This window comes from Heloderma suspectum, chromosome 4 (assembly GCF_057233095.1).
Source record: "Heloderma suspectum isolate Gila_16-S chromosome 4, 16-S_ref, whole genome shotgun sequence".
Classification (NCBI taxonomy): Eukaryota; Metazoa; Chordata; class Lepidosauria; order Squamata; family Helodermatidae; genus Heloderma; species Heloderma suspectum.
In genome coordinates, this window is record NC_139461.1 from 298,637,496 (window position 1) to 298,661,243 (window position 23,748).

The window sequence follows — 23,748 nt, forward strand, 5'->3', positions numbered from 1 at the left end:
GGGTCCGTCTCCCACAGTTTCTGTCTCTTCCTCAGAATCAGAACTGCTTTGGGGCTCTCTGGGCTCTGATCCAACCCTGACAGTTCTGTTGTTTTCCGTAAGTTCAATCTTATGGAATGGTGGCTGTAGAGGGGCCATTTTGGCAGTGGTTACAGATTACAGGCTGTGGTTTGCCAGGAGGAGAATGAGAGGGGCTTGAGGGAAGCCCTTTTATTCTCTTTCTGTCAAGCTGCCACCACCATGGTAGCCAGGATGGGAGGGGGAGAAGGAGCTCTCCGTGGTGACAATGGCACTGGCATGGCAAGAAGAGAATGAAAGGGGCTTCCCTCAACTCCCTCTTGTTTTCCTCCTGTCAAATAGCTGCCTGGAATCTTGCCAAAATAGCACCTTTAGGGCCACCATGTCTGTAAGTTTGAATCTATAGAAAACAATGTGGCACCATTTTGCATGGAAATGGCATCTCTCACTGAGGGCGGGTGGCTGCTTGGTGTGAGCAGCTGCTTGTGTGGCTTGGTGGGTGGGGTGGGGGTGGGTGGCTTGGCAAACTGTGTTGAGGGGGTGAATGGGGGGGAGTCTGATGGGCTCCCAGACCCAGTCAGGCACTCACAACATCCCTAAGGTGAACTTTTTAAAAATCATCTCTTCGTTTGGGATGAACTGAACTTAAGACTCGGGAAATTCTCAAGAGTCCGAGACAAACCAAACTTAAGGAAAAATGAGAAACTGAGAGAAACTGAAAAGGACAGATTTGCCAATCCCTAGGAATGATGACCCCCCCAAGAGATTTGACATTGTTCCTGCCACCTGTCTATGTGACACCTTTGTAAAAGCGATCTGTTCTTTGAAAGCCTTTGGGTTAGATGGAAGGAGGAATGTGCTTTGGTTTGGTGGTGCTGCTATTTTAGGTTGTAACGTTCATGTTTGCATTATTTAATATTAGTTTTCTTTATTGTATAAAATTGCTCTAAATTGATGTTGTGAGCCACCTTGAGCAATTGTGGAAAGGCAAGACACATGCGTTCAAAACATAAATGAATGGTGAAGACTATAGTTAAAGAAACCAAAGAGAAAAATAGCCAGAAGAGAATGTTCATTTTGTAACAACAGCTTGACCATCTATCAACCCATGGATATTTCAATCCATCAGCTGCATATTTCTCTGTTATGTTTAGTAAAAAGCCCCTCTTACTTATCAGGCCCTGATTGCTCTCACTTCAGATGGGTGCATGAAAAGAAACATAAATATTTAGAGCTTGAACTCTTGGGACTCTTACCACACATCCCACATTTTTAATATGTCTTATTGGTGTTGCTACTGAATCCCCCCCTTTTCTTCTTCTTTGCACAAAGTATATATTTCCATTTTGCTTCCTTCCCACCGCTATGAATAAATTTCCTTTATATTCTTTCCAAAATATGCGGTAAAATGCATGCTGCACTTATTAAGGTGGGTCACCTTTGAAGCCACCCCAAGGGAATCCACGAGGTGTTGGGGCTTGAAGCTGCAGCAGATGGGGTGAAATGATAGCCCATCTAGAAATGCAATAAATATCCCTGGCTTTAATTCAAAAGTCATACATCTACAGCTACAGATAAGCATCCCAAGCAGATTATCATGTTTTTTTAAAGAGAGAGAGAGAGAGAGAGAGGAAAAGATATTTCACCATGTCTGTGAGGTCAGCAGTCCTCAGCAAAACTCCCTTTATAATGCCATTTATCCCCTGCTGCAGAATCGACAGTTTTCTTTGGGGTGGTCTATCTTTCCTAATTAGTGGTGGCAGCCACAGACAATGTGTCTGAATGGGCCTTTTAGTTGGGGATTAGGGGTGTTCGAAACCCTTCTTACCTGGCTCCACTGGGGTCTGCAGGTGGGGGGAGGTGATCCGTTCCTCCCCCCAGAATCCTCAACAGGGGGGAGGAGATCCGTTCCTCCCCCTCGGAATCCTGCCTGGCCAGCTCCGGTCCGTGGCCAGTCTGCGGAGCCGCCGGCCAGGCCAACTCACAGCGGGGCCTCGTACAAAAGTTGTACATCTACAGCTACAGATAAGCATCGCAAGCAGATCATCATGTTTTTTTAAAGAGAGAGAGAGAGAGAGAGAGAGAGGAAAAGATGCATGGGAAAGAAGTCTGAACCTTGGAGCAATAGCCCTGCACCAACCAATCCTGATCCATCAGCACTTTGAATTCTGCCTGGAATCAGACTGGTAGACAATGAAGCTGTTGTAATATGAGAATCATGTGTGGGACAGATGGATTCATCTTGACGAGCTCCCCCATCCGCTCACGTGGCCCAGACCTAGGGATGTAAGAACTCACCCTAGTTTGGTTCTCTGTGCACTCGTCGAAGCAGCGTCCCTGCTCACTTCCCCCATGAACCTGCGCTTGACCCACCCACAAGTTCTGTGAATTCCCCAGCATTCACCGCGAACTCGTTTGGTGAGCGCCGCCATTTTCGCACCTTTGCTTTCTAGGAAAAACAGGAAGTTAAAAAAAAATGTGCATATTCAATTATGCACAGTTTGGAGCTGGGAAAGCTAAATAAGTGCAATATTAGAGGGATTATACCTCTAATATTGCGCTTATTTAGCTTTCCCAGCTCCAAACTGCATATATTTGAATATGCACACTTTTTTTTACTTCCTGTTTTTTCCTAGAAAGCAAAGGAGTGAAAATGGCGGCACTCACCGAATGGGTTCTCAGGGAATACTTTGGAGCATGAGCGGGCACGCGTGGGGGGGCGAACAAGGACAGCGTCTCGGCAGGCACAATTTGGGTGTCACGGGTGGGGGTTGCTTGACGAATCCCTGAACCCCAAACTGCGTTTGCGACATCCCTACCCAGACCCACTTGGCAAGCCTCTCTGCTTGCTCTGCCCACCTGCTGAGCCATGCGTACCACCCCTGTCTTGGTGTGCCAAGGACTCTGGCAGTCAAGCCCTGGGCTTTATGCGCACAAGGGTTGAGTGCCAGAGTCCTTGGAATGGTGCACCCCCAAGCACTCTAGGCCTGTCCTCCTCCCGAGGAGGACAAGCCTAGAGTGCTTGGGCGCTGCCAAGGCCCCTCCTGCCCATGCAGGTTGTCAAGGGCTTCCTTGACAGTCAGCAGAGGCAGGATGAGGCCCAGCATGGTGCACCCCCAAGCGCTCTAGCCTTCTCCTCCTGAGGAGGACAGGACTGGAGCACTTGGGTGCCTGTCCCTGCAAGTTGTCAAGGGCTTCCTTGACAGCTGGCAGGAGCAGAAGCCCTCGGCACTGCTCCCAGCCACTCGCCAAGCTCTGGGGCACTTGGCGGTACAGTCCATCAGTGCCCCATTGCTTGGTGAGGCCGGATGGGGCAGGGAGTCCGTTGGACTCCACTTTCTCCTTGGACTCCTGCACCCATCCCTAGCTGCATGCTCCCTGTAACCAGCCCCAGTTAACAGTCAGGCTGCAGCATTCTGAGCAGGCTGAAGTTTCTGAACTGTTTTCAAAGGCAGCCCCAGGTAGAGTGTGTGTTACAGTAATCCAAATGGGATGTAACTAAGACATGCATGATCATGGCCAGATAGGGATGTGTGAAGCCACTCCAGCCCAGGTTCTCCAGGTGTCCTCTGAAGCACCACCACCGCTCACCTCCCCCAGACCATGCTTGAGCCCCCACAAGCTCGGCGAGTCGCCCGCACTCACTCTGCGCCCATCCATGAAGTGCCTGCCATCTTGCTGCCTTGGTTTTTTAATGAAAAAAGGAGGTTAAAAATGTGCATATTTAAATATGCATACTTCAGGGCTGAGAAAGCTTAATATGCACAATATTAGAGGCATAATGCCTCTAATATTGTGCATATTAAGCTTTCCCAGCCCCAAACTGCACAGATTTAAATATGCACATTTCTTAAGCTCCATTTTTTTATTAAAACAAAAGGTGGCCAAATGGCAGGCGCTTGACGGATGGGTTGGGGTGAGTCCAGGAGGGCATGAGTGGGGGTGAGTGAGGGTAGAGGCTTGGCTGGTGAGTTCCAAGGGTTGCGGGCAGGGAGCGGGGGTGGCAGACTACTGGACCCAGCCGGGTGTCTGCGACATCCCTATGGCCAGATCAGACTTCTCTAGGAATGGGCACAGTTGGATCTCTAGCCTCAGCTGTGCAAAATGCACTCTTGGCCACCACTGAGACCTGGGCATCTAGGTTCAGGGTCAAGTGTAGGAGTACACTCAAACTGCAAGCCTGAGTCTTCAGTGGGAGTGTGACCCCATCCAGCACAGCTTGAGTCCCTGTTCCTGGGTCTGTCTTATGACTAACTAGGAACACTTCTTACTTGTCTGGATTAGGCTTCAATTTGTTTGCCCTCATCCAGTTCATTACCAACATCAGGCACTGATTTAGAACTAGAACAGTTTCTTTGGATTTGGATGGAAAGGTTAGACAGAGATGAGTATCATCACCATACTGGTGGTAGTGAACCCCCAAACACCAGACAATCTCTCCCAGTAGTTTCATGTATTTGTTAAATAGCATGGCGGATAAGATGGAACCCGAGGGACACCATAGGCCAATAGCCATGGTGTCAAACAGGAATTCTGTAGCATCACCTTCTGAGATCACCCCTCCAAGAAGGATTGGAGCCACCATATAAGAATGCCTTCCAGGCGCATCTCAGACAGAGAACCCAGAATGATACCATGGTTGATGATATTAAAAGCCACTGAGAAGTCCAGCAGTATCAACAGGGGACACATTCCCTATGTCCAGTTCCTAGAGTAGATTGTCCACCCAGGTGACAAAAGCAGTCTCTGTCCTATAACCAGCCCTGAAAACAGATTGAAATGGATCTAGATAATCCTCATCATCCAGAAATCCCTGGAGCTGAGAAGCCACCATTTGCTCCAGCACCTTGTCCAATAATGGAATATTTGTTTTAAAAAATCCACCCTGAACTCCAGTGTATTGGATAATTTCAATTTCAATATTAGAGTCTCTCATATTCCATTCAGCAGAGTCTCCTGACTGTGTGTGTAGCATTTTTAGGGGGCTGAAGGGGCTGCTGTGGGAAGGAGGGGGCTGGGAAATCTATGTCCACCAGTGCAGGTCATCCAGCATATATCTGGATCCAACCCAATCTGTCAAAACTTGCCAAGTTTTGTGGATATTTCAGTCTTCCTGTATTCTGAGATCTGAATCATTCTTTCCCATCCCACATGCAACTGGCTTAACTGAACATCATGTTATCCAGTCAAAACACAAACAGTGTTAGAGATCAATACAGATTAGAGTCCTTGCCATGCATCATACGCACAATTGTCTTGATCATGCACGATCATGTTGTAGAAATGTCAATAATATTTTTAGAGCTGCCTACTTGGGATACTTATCCACAATAGCCAATATGTGGATATTGCTTTGGGAGCAGAAAATCATGGATACGCATAGCGTCCCATTATAATTTATTTCACCTTAGGGCAGCACTCCATATTCCTGAATTACCAAACTTGTTCTTAACCATTCACAGCAATGTGTATGGAAGGAGCATTTGTGTGGGAGGATTAAGGGGGCAGTGCAGGTTGCTTAATGTTCATCCACCCATCACTTCTCATCCACTTAAGCCAGCCTTTCCACACTCAGGATTAACTAGATGGGAAAGGGAGGAAGAGGGTGGGGAGAGGTGAGTGGGGTACAGTTGTGCAAAGAGATGCATGTATTTTGTAAAAACTACTCTGACTGCATTTCACAGATTGTCAGATGCCTTTTGTTCCATTCTCTGTGCATTGTCAAAATCAGATTTTTACTCAATTTCCCAAATGTGCACAAATTCACGTTTGCATAAATTCTCATTTGTGCAAATGTAGAAATCCTTCCCAAAATGTGCACCCCCCATGTGCATTTTCATGCTTTAGCCTATGGAATAAAAGCAAATTTTCAGCTGGTGGTTTTTTATTATTACTTTTTTATGTATTTTTCTCCAACTAAATTTGTGTAAAATTCTGGAAAGTTAAAAAAAAAATCAACAACCAAGTCCACACATCAACAGAATCTGTGTGACTCAGGAAAAGCCAGTCCACTGTGTAATCCATGGGTTGGAGTCATAGAATTCCAAACTCAGTTGATTCTGTTGCGGATTTCTCCAACATCCCTATGAGTAGGGGAAGAGGGAAGCACCCCCTTCTTGGGATGGATGAACTCACTTTTGTCCATCCCCACTGGGTACTTGCCAAACTGCCACCACTGTCTGCCCCTGCTCACCATGCTGTGTGAGCCGCTGGACAGCCCAGCAAGCACCCAGCAAGCACCCAGCGACCACCCGTCCCCATGGAGAGCCGCCATTTTGTGTAAAAATAGTGGCTTGGATTTTTCTGTAAAAGTAATGCTGCATAAATGGCAGCTGTAACGGGGCCATTTATACAACATTACAGGTGCAAATGGTTACATTACATTACAGGTGCAAATTTATGCCAGTAATATTGCATAAATTGCCCCTTTATGGCCACCATTTAGGCAACATTGCTTTTACAGAAAACCATGAGCTGCCATTTTTTCACAAAATGGCAGTTTAGCAAGGGGACAGGTGGCAGCCAAGCACTCATGGATCACACAACACTCAGCAAATGGCATGGTAAGCACATGGTAGCTTGGTGAGCAGGGTCTGGGAGGTTGAGTGCGGGGCGGGGGTGTCTTCTGGACTCCACCCCCCCTCGGACTCCTGTGACATCCCTATCCCATCCTTTCCACTGAATCTCCCTTGCAAATACTAACCCCATCACTGCTACAGCAAACATGGGGTTGAGACTAGGGATATACAGATTGTGCAAAATCTGCTTCATCTGTGTTTCACAGGTTGTCAGGTGCCTTTCTTTCCATTGTTAGCCCAATGACAGAATTGGATAGTTTCCGAATTTGCACAAATTTGCACGTGCAAAAATCCACAAATTCCCACAAAATACATGAACCCCCCCAAATGCACATTTTTATGCTTCAGCCTATGGGGGAAATGCACATTTTTGGCCAGGTATTTTAATTTTTTCCATATTTTTCTATGACAACATTTGCGCAAAATTCCTGAAGGTTAGAAAAATGGTCTGCAAAGTCCAGGGGAACAGCAAGTCTGTTTCAGAATCCATGGGTCAGCTTCATAAACATTCAAACTCATTTGCTTCTGCTGTGGATTTCTCCGACATCCCTAGTTGCAACCCTTGTGCTGGCTTCTTGGCATTTAATTTGGCACTCTGGGTTGCATTCAGTAGGGTTGCATGTGATTATTGACTAAACTATAGCTGAAGATGTGCAATCTCTTTCCATGGTAGCATCACTTGCTGCTGGATGGAACACATGCCATCCTGTCAAGGCATTCATCACCATTATTATATCTGAGCAGAAGATTGGTAAATTTGTTCAGCCCTGTAAGATAGATATTATGGCATCTGACAGATGACTTCAGCGTTGAAATGATCTTTTTTGAAGTGCTGAATATACTGGCACTCCATTATGCAGCACAGAGGGAAATTTCCTCACTGTTATCTGGCAAACAAGCTTTGCAAACTGGGAGTCATCAGAGAAGAATTATCCCTAAAGCTTGAAAATGGATTTTCTGAGCACACCACGGTTTTAGTGGTAATTCCCCTATTATAATGCAGCGTTGGCCACTGGTGGTTCACACTCCACTTCTAATTGATTGGCAATGGTCTTAAGATGGTGTCATCTCACTTTTTAAAAGATCTCCAGAGAAAATGCCGTTTGGGAAGGATGTCACCTAGCTCACCGCCTCATTTCCATAATGGGAGATTGCAATTATCTAACGCAGGTAATGAGAAATCAAGGGCAGTAAGGAAACAGCAAAATCATAGGGAGGAGAGGAAATACAAGGGATTACTTATCCACTGCAGCCCTCTAATCTGCTGCCCAGCACTTGGCAGCAGCTAACCGATAAACATTAGCGGCAAACAAGCAATCACAATCATCAAGTAATTAAAACACTTCGTACTTATAAAACCACTCAGCAACCAGATCTTTGGATTGTGAAATGGCTTCAGTGGAGCTACGGCAGCCACACCATTACTGAATGCCTGTGATGTATGCGAGCAAGGCTGCATAAACCCAAACTAATCAATCTGTATAGCACTTCTGTTAAGCGGGGAGACTCAATTATCACCACTTTACCTATGGGCAAATTGAATCACAAAGAGGTTAATTTCCTGCATTAAGTTGTTATGGCTTCCTTGCACATTTACATGCATAATTTCCTCATCAGTTCCTTAAAATTTTCTTGCTGCTGTTCTCTTTTTTTGTGGCAAGTGAAATGGCTGCTACTGGACATTTAATTGACTCGGGGGGTCAAACCTCACATTGCATTAATTATGTAGCATGCAGCTCACCCCTTTCCATGTTATTTACTCTAGAGGAAGGGACTTCAGGAAGCAAGCAGCTGAGGGAGAAAGGTCTAAACCTCCCCTCCTGGTGTGCAGTAGCCCTAATCTGGATTGGCATTGTGCAAATGTACTCTAGAGGAGGGGTGTATGAAATACTTACCCAGTTCCAGTCCGGGGCATCTGCAGGCGGGGGAAGGAGATCCGGTCCTCCCCCCGGAATCTTCCCCAGCCGGCTCTGCTCCGTGGGGAGTCTGCAGAGCCGCCGGCCAGCTCCAGCTGCTGCCGGTCTGCAGACACAAATGGTGTCTAGCATAGGGGACGCCATTTGCATCCCTGCTCTTTGCCGTGATAGGCTACATAAATATTTACGTAGCCAAACATGGCCAATGGCAGGGATGCAAATGGCGTCCCCTACGCTGGACTCTATTTTGTTCCACAGCCCGGCAGCAGAACAAAGATGGCGACCCGGACCAGCTGCCGTCAGGTAGGTTCCGTCCCAGGGAGGATTTCGGGGGGGGGGGTAGTCCATTCCGCCATGGACTCCAGGGGGCCGGATTCCAAAGAATCTAGCCTAATTGGAGTCCGTGGCAGATTTCTCCACCATCCCTACTGTAGAGTAAGTAACACAGAGTGAGCACTGCTGCATGCTACATAATTGATGCAACTTGTAGTTTGACCCATAGATGATCAAGCAGAGCACCTAAACCAATTGACTCTGACATCAAACAGGGTATCAAACACACAAATCATCTCCTTTAACTTTTCTTGTAACCCTCCCAAGGAAGGGGACTCCAGAATTTCCACAGCCAAGGGCTTCTTATCGTGTTATTTATTATTTATTTATTGCATTTATATCCCACTTTTTTTCCTCTTGCAAGGAACCCAAGGTGGCTTACATTATCCTCCTCCTCTCAATTTTATCATCACAACAACAACCCTGTGAGGTAGGTTGGGCTGAGAGTCTGTGATGGGCCCAAAGTCACCCAGTGAGCTTCCATGGCCAACTGGGGAATAGAACCCAGATCTCCTGGCTCCCAGTCCAGCACTCTCACCTCTACACCACGCTAGTGTTACATAATTCATGGTGTGGGAGCTGCCTCAGCACGGCTCTTTCCTATGCCACGCTGCAAAGGTAATATCAGAAGACCTGGAGAAGTGGGAGGAGCCAGGTCCATACTGCCTCTTCCCAGAATGCTGACATGGGAAACAGCCAAAGCTCAGGATGTGAAAATATAGGGATGTACGAAAGTCACTTACCTTTTTGAAGGCTGATTTTTGCGGTGGGGGGGGAGGCGCTCCGTCCCTCCCCCCTGAAATTCTGGCCGGGAGGGAGGCGCTCTGTCCCTCCCCCCCGAATCCTGGCTGGCCGGCTCCGTAAATGGCGGCGGCCGTAGCCGCCACCGTTTGCGTCCCTGAAGTCAGCCATGATAGGCTACGTAAATGTTTACATAGCCTATCGTGGCTGATTTAAAAGAAAAAAAACGTGCGTACGCAAATGGCGGCGCCCATGGGTGCCACCATTTGCATTCCTTATTTTGACAAGTCTTAGTCTACATAAACATTTATGTAGACTAAGACGGCGAAAATAAGGGGAACGCAAATAGCGTAGATGCTACGCTATTTGCGTTCCCATTATTTTCATCGTCTTAGTCTACGTAAATGTTTACATAGACTAAACATACCAAAAGAAGGAATGCAAATGGCGGCACCCATGGGTGCCGCCATTTGCGAATGCGCATTTTTTTTTCTTTTAAATCAGCCGTGATAGGCTACGTAAACATTTACGTAGCCTATCACGGTGTTTTTTAAAAATCTAGCCGTGATAGGCTACGTAAATCTTTACGTAGCCTATCACTTTTTTTGTTTTTGTTTTTTTTTAACTGGAAATGGCGGTGGCGGCAGCCGGTCAGAAGACCGGCCGCCACAGCCACCACTGCCGCACCGCCACCGGAGCCGACGCCTCCAGGAAGATTCGCCGAAGGTAAGTCCCGTCCCGGGGAGGAGGCGGGGGGCAGACCGTTCTGCCACCAATTTTGGGGGGCCGAATGCACTGGCAATCGGCCTCCCCGAGATTCGTGGCAAAATTCTCTGACATCCCAGCAAAAGTCAAGCTGGCCAAAGTTCTATGAATTCCATCTCGAAGCTTGTTCCAACTCCTTGTGAGCTTTGTTTGTTTTCTTCCACCTGAGAATCGAGGCATATTTTGGTGCATATTTTTCCAAACGTATGGATCAATTGTGCACATTTTGAAATGTACACATTCCTTTGCCATTGATTAAAGTGTATTTGTGCACATTTTTCAAAAGTACACATTTTTATGCACATTTCTCAAATTATATGCATGCTGTCAAACTCATTTTTTTTAGTCCGTGAATCACATTGCAAGCTTGGAAATGGACAGACTTTAACTGCAGATCACATCTGAACCTGTGTCCAGTCCGGAAGTGTGAACTGGGTAAAATCCTGATAAAAAATGAACTGAAATGAATTTCTCATACATCCCTAGCCATGGCATGTCCGAGGCTTCTGATGTTACCTTCCTATCATGGCATGGGAAACAGCCAAATTGTAGCAACTTCCACCCTGCCAGGGTGCAGTGAGAGGGGTCTTTCACCTGTTCCTTCATTAAGCCATTCTTTTTGGCCTCATTTTATATGTTGCCTCAAGTGATGTGGTTCCTCCCAGCTATGTGGTTGCTCCCATGCTACTCATGGTAATGTATATATCTTCTTCCTAGCAAATATGCTTGAAGAATTCAGTTTGAGTAAGAGCCAGTGTGGTGTGGTGTCACCGTTAGATTGCTGGACTTGGGCTGGGACCGAGGGTTGGGTTTGAATCACTGCACAGTCACAAAGCTCAATATGTGCTGCTGGGTTTTATTCTGCTTGTACTTTTATACTGTAGTTTTAAGCTATTATATTGTATTTTATTATGCTGTATTTTCTGGTTTTAATTTTTGTGAACCACCGAGAGACCTTTGGCTATTAGGCAGTACTCAAACAAACAAACAAACAAACAATAAATGTATGTGACCTCAGGCCAGTCAGTATTTCTCAGTCTAGCCTATCTCAGTGATGGTTATGAAAATAATATGGGGAAATACCCACGTATGTCATACTGAGCTTCTTTGAGGATGAATATATTACCGAATATGATGGATTACATAAATAAATGTGAATAAAAAATGGGTCTCAAGGATCTTTAGTAGATGTGATGCTGTACCTAAAAGATAGTCCTGTATTTGGAAGCAGCAGTGCTGCTGGACGGCTCTGTCCTTAGCAACATGACTTCAGAAGGCACTTTGGAAGGCACTGTAGTACTTCGGAAAGCACTGGGCTCTACCATGTTTACTTCCAACCTAACAGGCCAAAGAGCTCTGGGATGCCATGTGTTATGGCCCTGTCTCCTTCCTACACCCTTCCCACCATTTATTTTGATGGAATACATTGGACTAGGTATGTTGTGGAAGTCCGAGAAGGAGCTGGAGTCCTGAAGACATCCTCCTGCTTGGCTCCCCACAGGCCAGTCTGTGGACCCCATACTTGCCTCACTCGGTGTGCAATTAGATCATTTCCACCTGCAATTTTGCATAAATAATGCTATTTACAGCTGCCATTTTGTGCATAATGGCCATTTATGTAAGAATCTTACCCACAGTTTTCCGCAAAATGGTGGCTTGCAGTTAAGTGGGACGCTGCATGCTGCTTGCTAGGTGTTTGTAGATCATCTGGTTGCTCACGCTGCACATTGAGCAGGGTCGGGTGGCCAGCAGGGGTCTGGTGAGCGGCGCGCGAGGTGATGGCAGGTGAGTTTGGCCATCCCTGCATTGGATTGGAAGTGGCATTGTATCCCTGTGCTGACACAGAGACAACCACTGTGGCTTCACATTGGTATTCTTAAGCACTGCAGTCCTTAAACCTGTAAATATCAGTTCCTGTGCTGCAATAGTGGGTTTTAGGATTGTTAGTCACCTTTCAGTATAAGCTCCAGTAAAGATTTTTCGCTAGACAAGACAATGTCAGTGATGGATAGGGATGCTGCGGGAGCCTGACTAGGTCCAGGAGTCTGTTGCCCCCATCTGCGATCCCAGGACTGCGCCTGCCAAGACACTGTCCTCGCTTGCTGCCCGCTCACGCCCTCCTGGACTCACCGCGATAGGTCTGGTGAGCGCCCGCCATTTCCTGCCTTTGTTGTCTGCTCAAAAAGGACATTTTAAAAATGCACATATTTAAATATGTGCACTTTGGGGCCAGGAAAGCTTAATGTGTGTAATATCAGAGGTATAATGCACATTTAAATATGCAATTTTTAAAAAACTTCCTTTTTGCGCAGACAACAAAGGCGGGAAGTGGCAGGTGTTCACCAGATGGGATTGCAGTGAGTCTGGGCAACTTGCTGAGCTAATGAGAGGCCTGAGCGCAGGTCTGGGGGGGTTAGTGGGGGCCACACTTCCACGGGTGCCCAGAGATCCCAAGCTGGGGTGGGTTCTCACATCCCTAGTGATGGATGGAGACTAGTCAATTCCATCTTTTGTTTAAGGGGCTAGTTGTGGTGGTTAAGGATAGGTGAAAATTTTGTTTCAGATCGTTTTTTATAAGAATATACATAAATTTGTAAACTTTCAGTAGAGAAAGAACTTGAGATTTAAAAATACAAATTTGGGGAAAGTGAAACTGACAGATTCACCTATTCCCAGTTGTAACATGTCAGAGATCAACAATAACATTTATTAAAGGAAAAGCCACTTTGGGATGGGGGAACTTAGAGTGGAGAAGTGGAAGGGGGTGCATGTTTAACTCTTTCTTTCACCACTACTTCTCCATTCAAATATCCATTGAGTTGCTGCTCTTTGAATAGACATTGAGCCTCTGTTACAAGCCTTTGCATGTAATGTTCAGTTAGCCTCTGAGTCTCCTCTTTGCAGACCAAATACTCCCACTTTCAAGTTCTGTAGCAGTATAAGGATAATTGTATACAGCATGCTAGAGTGCTCAAAACACTTTACAATACATGACTTCAGTAATATTTGCAAGAAGATTGTAAGGCAGGTCAGCATCATTGTTCCCATATTGCAGATGAGACTGAGAGACAGTAGGTTAGCTAAGGCCATTTTTTGAGGTCTCATCTCGGCAGGTTTGAATCAAAGACTTCCAAATTCATGACTCAGTCTTGTACCTGCTACACCACAGTCTCTCCCTCCCCCCCCTCTCTCATGCATCCATTATCAAGCCTTAAAAGAACAGACAGGGGTACATCCCCCAAAATGAAAACTTTCCCCAATCCATTGTGTGGAGTGGGCATTTCTCATTTGCCTTTGAAATGTGGCTCTGTGGGATAGCCCTGAAAGGTCAACCTATAATAGGTACACACTTTAAACTGAACATCTGGATTAGCTGGAAGCCAGCAAACATTGATTTTGTTTAACAACAATTTGCATTTCTCAATTCATGGGTGCTCTAGCTAAAGCGATTCTGCAGTTATTTTTAAAGATGGGGTGTTCTGTTTTGTTTGGCCTTCCCTGAGTCCTGATAATTAATGAATGTGGCAGAACATTTGTCTTAATTGCACAATGAAAGCCCTTTGCAACAGTAATTGCTCTATAAAAGACCTATAAAACAGAACTACTTAGCTTGTGAGAAAACACCCTCTTATGAAATATTGATTGGGGCAGGGAAGAAGGATCTTGTTCCTTGTCTTCTTATTGGAAATCAAATATATGAGAGCAGCCAATCATCTTGAGGGAGGCAAAGACAGCATACTGGGCATGCTTGGCAACACCTAAAATGCTCATCTCAATAGGTCCAATGGCTACAACTACAGTCAGGGCCAGAAATATTGGAACAAGGATAACTGTTTTGGCAGTTGGCCTCTGTACACCACCACATTGAAGTTGAAAGGAAACACACCCAGATGGGAGCAAAGTCAGGACTTTCAGCTGCAATTCAAGGGCTTTGACAAAAGTGGGGCACTAACCATTCAGGAAGGACAGCCAGTGGCATACACATACCCCCATCGTTGGTGGGTGATGTAATGGAACAAATGGCTGACAAGCAGCTGCATGGCTAGGTGTGGCCATGGGTACCCCATGACCAATCAAGCAGATAAAAGGCCTGGAGGTGGTTCTGACTGTTACATTTGCATTTGGTAGCTGTTCACTGGAAATCCCAACATGAGGTCCAAAGAGGTGTCCATGCACATGAAGGAGGCCATCATTAGGCTGAGGAAACAAAATAAACCCATCAGAAAACCCCAAAACAGTGGGAGTGGCCAGTACAACAGTTTGGAACATCCTGAAAAAGAAGGAATTAACTGGCAAGCTCAGCAACTGCAAAAGGCCTGGAAGACCATGGAAGACAACTAAAGTGGATGACCGCAGAATTCTGCTCATGCTGAAGAGGAACTCTTTCACAACATCTAGCCAGGTCAAGAATGTTCTTGTGGAGGTTGGCATGTCATTGTCAACATCTACAGTCAAGAGACGTATGAATGTAAATACAGAGGCTTCACAACAAGGTGCAAACCACTGGTAACGCTCAAGAACAGAAAGGCCAGATTAGCCTTTGCCAGCAAATGCCTAAAAAAAGCCTGCCCAGTTCTGGAATAAGATTCTTTGGACTGATGAAACCAAGATGAACTTGTGCCAGAATGATGGGAAGAGAAAAGTATGGAGAAGGAAAGGAACAGCTCATGATCCAAAGCATACCACATCATCTGTCAAACATGGTGGAGGCAGTGTTATGGCATGGGCATGTATGGCTGCCAATGGAACCGGGTCACTGGTGTTTATTGATGACCTGACTGCTGATCAAAGCAGCAGGATGAATTCTGAAGTGTATAGGGCTATACTTGCTGCTCAGATTCAGCCAAATGCTGCCAAACTGATAGGACACCGCTTTATATTGCAGATGGATAATGACCCCAAACATACAGCAAAAGCTACCCAAGAGTTTCTCAAGGCAAAGAAGTGGGATGTTCTTCAATGGCCAAGTCAGTCACTGATCTCCACCCAATAGAGCATGCTTTTCACTTACTGAAGACAAGACTGAAGGCAGAAAGACCCACAAACAAGCAGCAGCTGAAGGCAGCTGCAGTAAAGGCCTGGCAAAGCATCTCGAGGGAGGGAACTCAGCATTTGGTCATGTCCATGGGTTCCAGACTTCAGGCAGTCATTGACTGCAAAGGATTTTCATCCAGGTATTAAAGTTGATCCTTAACTTTGAAATGATGTTGGTTTGTTCCATTACTTATGAGCCCCCAACGATGGGTGTGTGTGTATGCTACTGGCTGTCCTTCCTGAATGGTTAGTGCCCCACTTTTATCAAAGCCCTTGAATTACAGCTGAAAGTCCTGACTTTGCCCCCATCTGGGTGTGTTTCCTTTCAACTTCAATGTGGTGGTGTACAGAGGCCAACTGCCAAAACAGTTATCCTTGTTCCAATATTTCTGGCCCTGACTGTACCTTTCAAGTGGCTAGATTTTCAATAGATTTAAATCCAGCATCTCAGTGCATGGATTAAAGTAGAGATTGATCATATTGTGCCCCCCCTCCCATTTCCTATACTTGTCTGACTCCACAATTCTCACCATATACCTTCCTCACCTTTTGATTACCAAAAACTAATAGCAAAATGCAAATAGCGTTCCCCTTATTTTCACCGTAGTCTACGTAAATATTTACGTAGACTACACGTGCCAAAATAAGGAACGCAAATGGCGGCGCCCATGGGCGCCGCCATTTGTGTATGCGCTTTTTTTTTTTTTAAGTCAGCCATGATAGGCTATGTAAACATTTACGTAGCCTATCATGGCTGACTGCAGGGACGCAAATGGCAGCGGCTATGGCCGCCGCCATTTGTGTCCCGGCAGGAGAGGAGGTTTCACGGCCGGAGGGATGGGGCGCCTCCCACCCTGCCAGAATTTCGAGGGGGAGGGATGGGGCGCCTCCCCCCCGGCCAGAATTTCAGGGGGGAGGGACGGGGCGCCTCCCCCCAGCCATAATTTCGGGGGGAGGGACAGAGCGCCTCCCCCCCACCGCGAAGCAAGCTTCGGGATCAGGTAAGGGACTTTCGTCCATCCCTACGCATTGATGCTAGGTTTTATTTTGGTTTGTACTTTTATATTGTAGCGTTAAGCTTTTACAGTTTATATTGTCTTGAATGATGTAACTTGTGGTTTTAATTGTTGTGAACTGTTCAGAGGGCTTATGGTATTATATGCTCTAGAAATGAAATTAATTAATTAATTAATTATTTTGCCCTTCCTGGAACCAAACACAGTTGTTGCTCAGTCGTTAAGTCATGCCCGACTCTTCGTGACCCCATGGACCATAGCATGCCAGGCCTTCCTGTCCTCCGCTCTCTCCCTGAGTGTGCTCAAGTTCCTATTCATTGCATCAGTGATGCTATCTAGCCATCTCATCCTCTGCCGTCCCCTTCTCCTTTTGCCTTCAGTCTTTCCCAGCATCAGGGTCTTTTCCAGTGAGTAACCAAACACAGACCTGAACACAATTTGTGGTCAGAAATCCATAGATTTCCAAATTTGCAATGTGTTCCCAAAACAAAAAGAAATGTGTTTGACAAGATGTGCACATTTGAATGTTCTAAAATACATTTCTAATATGCATACAGACATACGTTCGTCAGTGTCTGCATGTATATAAAAATGTGTGCACAAATTTATCTGTGAAAAAAGAAGGAGAAGCTCACATGGAACCAGGATGAAATGAGCCTTGTGGTGAACAACTGAGAACCTGAACAAGATTGAGGTTAGGGGTGCACGAAAGCCACTTACCTGGTCTCGCAGCTTGTTCGCGGTGGGGGGGAGGCGCTTCGCTGCTCCCCCTGAAGTTCAGGCCGGGGGGGGAGGCTTCCCGCCTCGCCCGGCCGAAATTCAGGCCGGGGAGGAGGCGCCTTGCCTCGCCCGGCCGTGAAATAAAAAGTAAAAAAAAAACAACGCCCCCGTGATAGGCTACGTGACGATTAACGTAGCCTATCATGGCTAGATCTGCAAAGTCAGCTGTGATAGGCTACGTTAATCGTCACGTAGCCTATCACGGGGGCGTGTTTTTTTTTTACTTTTATTGGAATGGCGGCGGCGGCAGCCGGTCGAAAGACCGGCTGCCGCCTCTGCCCCTGTCGAAGACCTGACGAACCGCCGCCGGGACCCACCGCCGGGAGGGACATTTGGGAAAGGTAAGTCCCGTCCCGGAGGGGGTGCAGGGGGCAGGGGGGTGCGGAGAATTTCTCCCCGAAACTACTTCGGGGGGCCGAACACGTTGGCACTCGGCCCCCCGAAGTTTCGGGGAGAAATTCTCCCCCATCCCTAATTGGCAAGGGAACACAGGAAGCTGCTTTATACTGGGTCAGACCCTCGGTCCATCTATGCTAGTAATGTTGACACTGCCTGGCCCTGGCTCTTCAGATCTTCAGGCAGTGGAGGCTGTTGGATTCCATTTCGGTGGGGTTGTGAATTCATTGCAGGTGTCAGTCAGAACCAGCCGGAAGGCCAAAGGATCTGTCCAAGGTGCTGAACCCCATCCGCAAAATAGGTTCAGCACCTTAGATTGCTCCTTCAGAATTCTGGTTGGTTCTGACTGAAACCCAGGATGGCTTTACCGCCCCTCCAAAATCAGAGCCACCAGCCTCCACTGGGTTCAGGCAGGAATTTGTCCAACTATACCTGGAGATGCTGGGATCCAGAACCTTCTGCATGCAAAGCATTATCTCTGCCATTGAGCTATGTCCCTTTCCTAGTTTTGATGTTTCCTAGGCCATTTAGCACAATGAGAGCATACACCTGTTTAGTTTAGGGGAGTTTAAATACTACTAAGTGCCAGATTAACTCCCTGAATGCTTGTGAGAACCCATCTGTTCATCTGATCTGTCTTGACCATGGACCTGAACTCACTAAGGGCTGGTTCACACATGCATGTTGATCTCTTGATTTCACTACATTGGATTGTTCTATACTTCTTTTAGAAATAGCAAATAGAATAATAACCCCCCAAAAGTAACTGGGAAAAAAGCCATGAAAGGAGGAAGAGGAGGAGGAACATGACATAAAACATTTCCATATACAATAATAATTTACAACACTATTAAGAAAAGAAAGGGGGGAAAGATTGGGGGGGAGGGGAGGATTCAACACTTCTATCTCATAAACATACATTAATATAAGCAGCCCATTTATCTAAATAAGCATCCAAATGAAATTGACGACTGCAGGAGATACCTTCAAATGTAGCAAGAGCAGTAATTGATTGCTGTATACTTGATGTGTTGCAGAACGACTGGCCTCAGTTCACTGAAACACATGGCATGTGAAGCAATATGAAAGCTCTCTATATGCTACGATTTATGTCCATGATGGTATTTAATTCCCTAGCAAACAACAGATAAAACCTCGGGCTCTGAGGGTTTCTTCCTATGATTTACAGCCACTGTAGGGACAATTCTTCAGGGTTTTACTCCCGATCATACATGCCATCACACAATGTTACAGCCATCAAGTGATGAACATGTATGTGTAAAGCAGCCCTAACCCTATTCACTAGAACGAGGCAAAATTTAGATTATTCTGAATTGAGGGTTGTGGTAATACAGGATTAGATCCAATGCCTCACACTAGTGGAAGGCCATTACAAGATATTACATTAGAAGAGGTGGAATTTCTCCATCTCTTCTCCCCACTGCGGCCCTGCATGGCATCCAAAAATCTGTTTTGAATAGGGATGTACGAAACACTTACCATTCTCCGTTCTGGGGCATCCGCGGTGGGGAGGAGGTGCTCCGTCCCTCCCCTGGAATCCTCCCCGGCTGGTTCCACTCCACGGCGACTCTGCAGAGCTGCTGGCTAGGGCCGGGTGCAGCTGGAATTCCAGCCACTGCCGGAATTCCGGCTGCTGCCGGACTGCTGCAGCCACAAATGGCAGATGCTATGCTGGCCACCATTTGCATGGCTGCCAAACCGTGATAGGCTACGTAAATACTTACGTAGCCTATTACTCCGTAGTGGCTCCGGCGGCGGCAGCGGATGTGGCGGCGGAGGTGGTAGCTCCGTCTGGTGTCCCAGCTGCTGCCGGGCTGCTGCGGCCACAAATGGTGGCCGTCGTAGTGACCGCCATTTGCGTGGCTGCCTTTCTTTATGATAGGCTACAAAAATACTTATGTAGCCTATTACAGCAAAGAGCAGGGGCGTAAATGGCGTAGCGGCTGCCATTTGTGCCCATGCTCTTTGCCGTGATAGGCTACATAAGTATTTACATAGACTATCATGAAGAAAGGCAGCCACGCAAATGGCGGCCACTACTACGGCCGCCATTTGCGGCTGCTAGGGATGTACGAAAGTTACTCAACATTTCGCGGATCTGCTTCGCAGTGGGGGGGGAGGCACTCCGTCCCTCCCCCTGGAATCCTTCATGGGGGGGAGGTGCTCTGTCCCTCCGTCTGGAGTCCTGCCCGGCCGGCTCCACTCTGCGGGGATTCCGGGGAGCCACCGGCTGGCTCTGCCAGCAGCCATACATCCGGCCACTGGGTAGCAGGGACACAAATGGCGGCTCCTGTAGCTACCACCATTTGCGTCCCTGTATTCAACCGTGATAGGCTACATAAAGATTTACATAGGCTATCACGTCTGGGTTTTAAAAAAAAAAAAGCGTACGCAAATGGGGGCGGCTACGGCGGCTACCATTTGCATTCCTTATTATTCGCCTTCTTAGTCTATGTAAATATTTATGTAGACTATTATGGCGAAAATAAAGGGGAATGCCAATAGCGTAGTGGACACTATTTGCGTTCCCTTTTGATTCACCGTTTTAGCCTACGTAAATATAGGGATGTACGAAAGGGACTTACCTTGTCCCGCAGCTTGCTTCGCGGTGGGGGGAAGGCGCTTTGCTTCTCCCCCTGAAGTTCAGGCGAGGGGGGGGGAGGCGCCCCACCTCGCCCGGCCGAAATTCAGGCTGGGGGGGAGGCGCCCTGCCTCACCCGGCTGAAATTCAGGCCGGGGAGAAGCGCCCCGTCTCCCCGGCCGCGAAAGAAAAAGTGGGAAAAACAACCCCGTGATAGGCTATGTAACGATTTCTGTAGCCTATCATGGCTAGATTTCCAAAGTCAGCTGTGATAGGCTACGTTAATCGTCACGTAGCCTATCACGGGTGACTTTGGGAAAAAAAAACGCATACGCAAATGGCAGCGGCCCATGGGCGCCGCCATTTGCGTTCCTTATTTTGGCACGTCTAGTCTATGTAAAGATTTACGTAGACTACAGCAAAAATAAGGGAACGCTATTTGCATTGCCCTTATTTTCACCGTAGTCTACGTAAATCTTTACGTAGACTAGACATGCCAAAATAAGGAACGCAAATGGTGGTGCCCATGGGCTGCCACCATTTGCGTACACGCTTTTTTTTTTCTTCCCCAAAGTCACCTGTGATAGGCTACGTGATGATTTACGTAGCCTATCCCAGCTGACTTTGGAAATCTAGCCATGATAGGCTACGTAAATCGTCACGTAGCCTATCACAGGTGTGTGTGTGTGTGTAATGGCAGTGGCAGCAGCCCGTCAGGAGACTGGCCGCTGCCCCCACCCCCACCGAACCGCTGCCAAACCGCCGCCGGGACCCGCCACTGAGAGGGACATTCGGCCACGGTAAGTCCCATCCTAGGGGGGGGGGGCGGGGGGCCGGCAGAGAATTTGCCCAACACTTTCGGGGGGCTGAATGCGTCGGTGCTCGGCCTCCCAAAGATTCGTGGAGAAATTCTCCGCCATCCCTATGTAAATATTTATGTAGGCTAAGACAGCGAATCAAAAAGGAACGGAAATAGCGCCCACTACGCTATTTGCGTTCCCCTTTATTTTCGCCGTAATAGTCTGCGTAAATATTTTTGTAGACGAAAACGGCGAAAAATAAGGAATGCAAATGGTGGCCACCGTAGCCGCCGGCATTTGCTTACCCGTTTTTTTTTAAAAAAACCAGATGTGATAGGCTACGTAAGTCTTTACAGAGCCTATCATGTACGTGTAAAAAGAAAAGAATAGACCAGACTGCAAATGGTAGCAGCGGCGGCGGCAGCTGGTCGGAAGACCAGCTGCCGCCGCTGCTGGAGCCGCTGTCATCTGGAACATCTGCCCCAGGTAAGTCTCATCCTGGGGGGGATCATGGGGGTGGCAGGCCGTTCCGCCTTGGATTTTGGGGGACCGAATGCACTGACATTCGGCCTCACCGAGTTCCGTGGCAGAATTCTCTGACATCCCTAGCAGCCGCAGCAGCCTGGCAGCGGCTGGAAGACCAGCTGGAGACACTGCCTCCACCGCCACATCTGCTGCTGCTGCCGGAGCCATTGGAGCCGCCGGATCCACCACCAGGTACGCTTCATCCTGGGGATTCCTTGGGGTGGCAGGGGGGAGGCCATTCCGCCACGGATTCTGGGGGAGTCCATGGCGGAATTCTCTGGCATCCCTAGCTCTGGAGGGTTTCTGGAGCAGAGTTTAGAAAACAGACAGGTGGCTTTTGGGGGATGGGGAAACCACCACATTCTGGTTCATCTGTTGGAATTGCTTCCATCAATAGAATTGCAGTGTTGGATCCAACCCAAAGATGAGAGCATAAAAATCACCCCATCTGGCTATCCCAACTATCATTATTGGTCCTCCTAATTCTGCACAATTTTTGGTGGTGCCTGTCTCTTAACCAGTTTTGTGCTCTATATAAAACCATTGGCAAAGTTCCCAATGGTTGTTTCTGCATACTCCCAAAATGTACATCAGTGTGTTAATGCGGTAACAACAGAATACGAATTAATTTGACTCAGGAAAAGAGCAGCAGGTTATTAAGGTTCATCAACCCAATGTCTCGCTTAACACTTCCCTGTCTCAATGAATAAATAATATTACTAATAGCTCAATTATCAGTCTCTTGGCTTGAATGCAAAATTGGATGGAATGTCAGGGGCATCCTTTCTCATGCAGCATTTATTTTATCATACACATTCTCAAACTCAGTGAGTTGGATGAAGGATCTGAGGAAGGGTTCTACTCATAAAAGGTCCTTCCTAGGGAAGGTGCAAGAGTCCAAGGAGGGGGTGGCACCTTATGGACTCCCCCTGCCAAACCACCCAGACCCCATTCTCCAGGCTGCGGGTGGGGGTCACTTGCTTGCTCAGCGACCTGTGGGAAGCAATGTGAGGCTTTTGGTCTCCTGACCGAGTCACCATTGTGCGCAGAAATCATGGCTCAGTTACTTCCACAAATCTAATGTTGCATCTATGGCTGCCTTAAAGGGGAAATGACTCATCATCACAGGGGTAAAGGGTAGGGATGGACAAAAGTCACTTACCTGTCCTCGAAGCTTTTCGCGGTGGGGGGGAGGCGCTTCGCTGCTCCCCCCGCGAAGTTCAGGCTGGAGGGGAGGCTTCCCGCCTCGCCCGGCCGAAATTCAGGCCGGGGAGGAGGTGCCTCGCCTCACCTGGCCGCGAACTAAAAAGTTTTTTTAAAAAAAAAAAAAAACGCCGCTGTGATAGGCTACGTGACGATTAACGTAGCCTATCACGGCTAGTTTTGAAACAAGGCACACAGGGGTGATTTTGAATGGAGAAAACCATGGTTATGGGCAGGTAAAGAGTTAGGGTCAAAAGGGGTGTAGGGATTTTGTTAAATCCATTGATTTAACAAATAGCGTTGTTAAATAGCATTGTCCTTATTTTCCCCGTAGTCTACGTAAAGATTTACGTAGACTACAGCGAACAAATAAGGAACGGGAATGGCGGCTCCCTATGGGGGCCACCATTACCCGTACGCGCTTTTTTTTTTTTTTCAAGTCACCCGTGATAGGCTACGTGACGATTTACGTAGCCTATCATGGCTGACTTTGCAAATCTAGCCATGATAGGCTACATTAATCGTCACGTAGCCTATCACGGGGGTGTTTTTTTTTTCTTTTATTGGAATGGCGGCGGCAGCAACCGGTTGAAAGACCGGCTGCCACTCCTGCCCCGGACGAAGACCCGTTGAACCGCCGGCCGGACCCGCCGCCGGGAGGGACATTCGGCAAAGGTAAGTCCCATCCTGGGGGGGGGGTGTGGGGGGGTGGTGCAGAGAATTTCTCCCCAAAACTTGTTCGGGGGGCCGAACACGTTGGTGCTCGGCCCCCCGAAGTTTCGGGGAGAAATTCTCCGCCAACCCTAGTAAAGGGCCTTTACCTCTGTAATGTTGAGTTATCGCCTAACCCTTCTGTGCACAATGGTGATTCAGTACAGTGACCAATGACCCTGCGGTGCTTCTTGGGTGGCTACTGAACTGTCCCATAACTCCTGTGGCACAGCTCCCATGGGTGGCAACGGTGGCTCGTTGATCACCTGATGGGACCAGACAATGAGTCTGTTCATCCCTAGTCCCTGCACCTTATTTTTGGGGATCCCC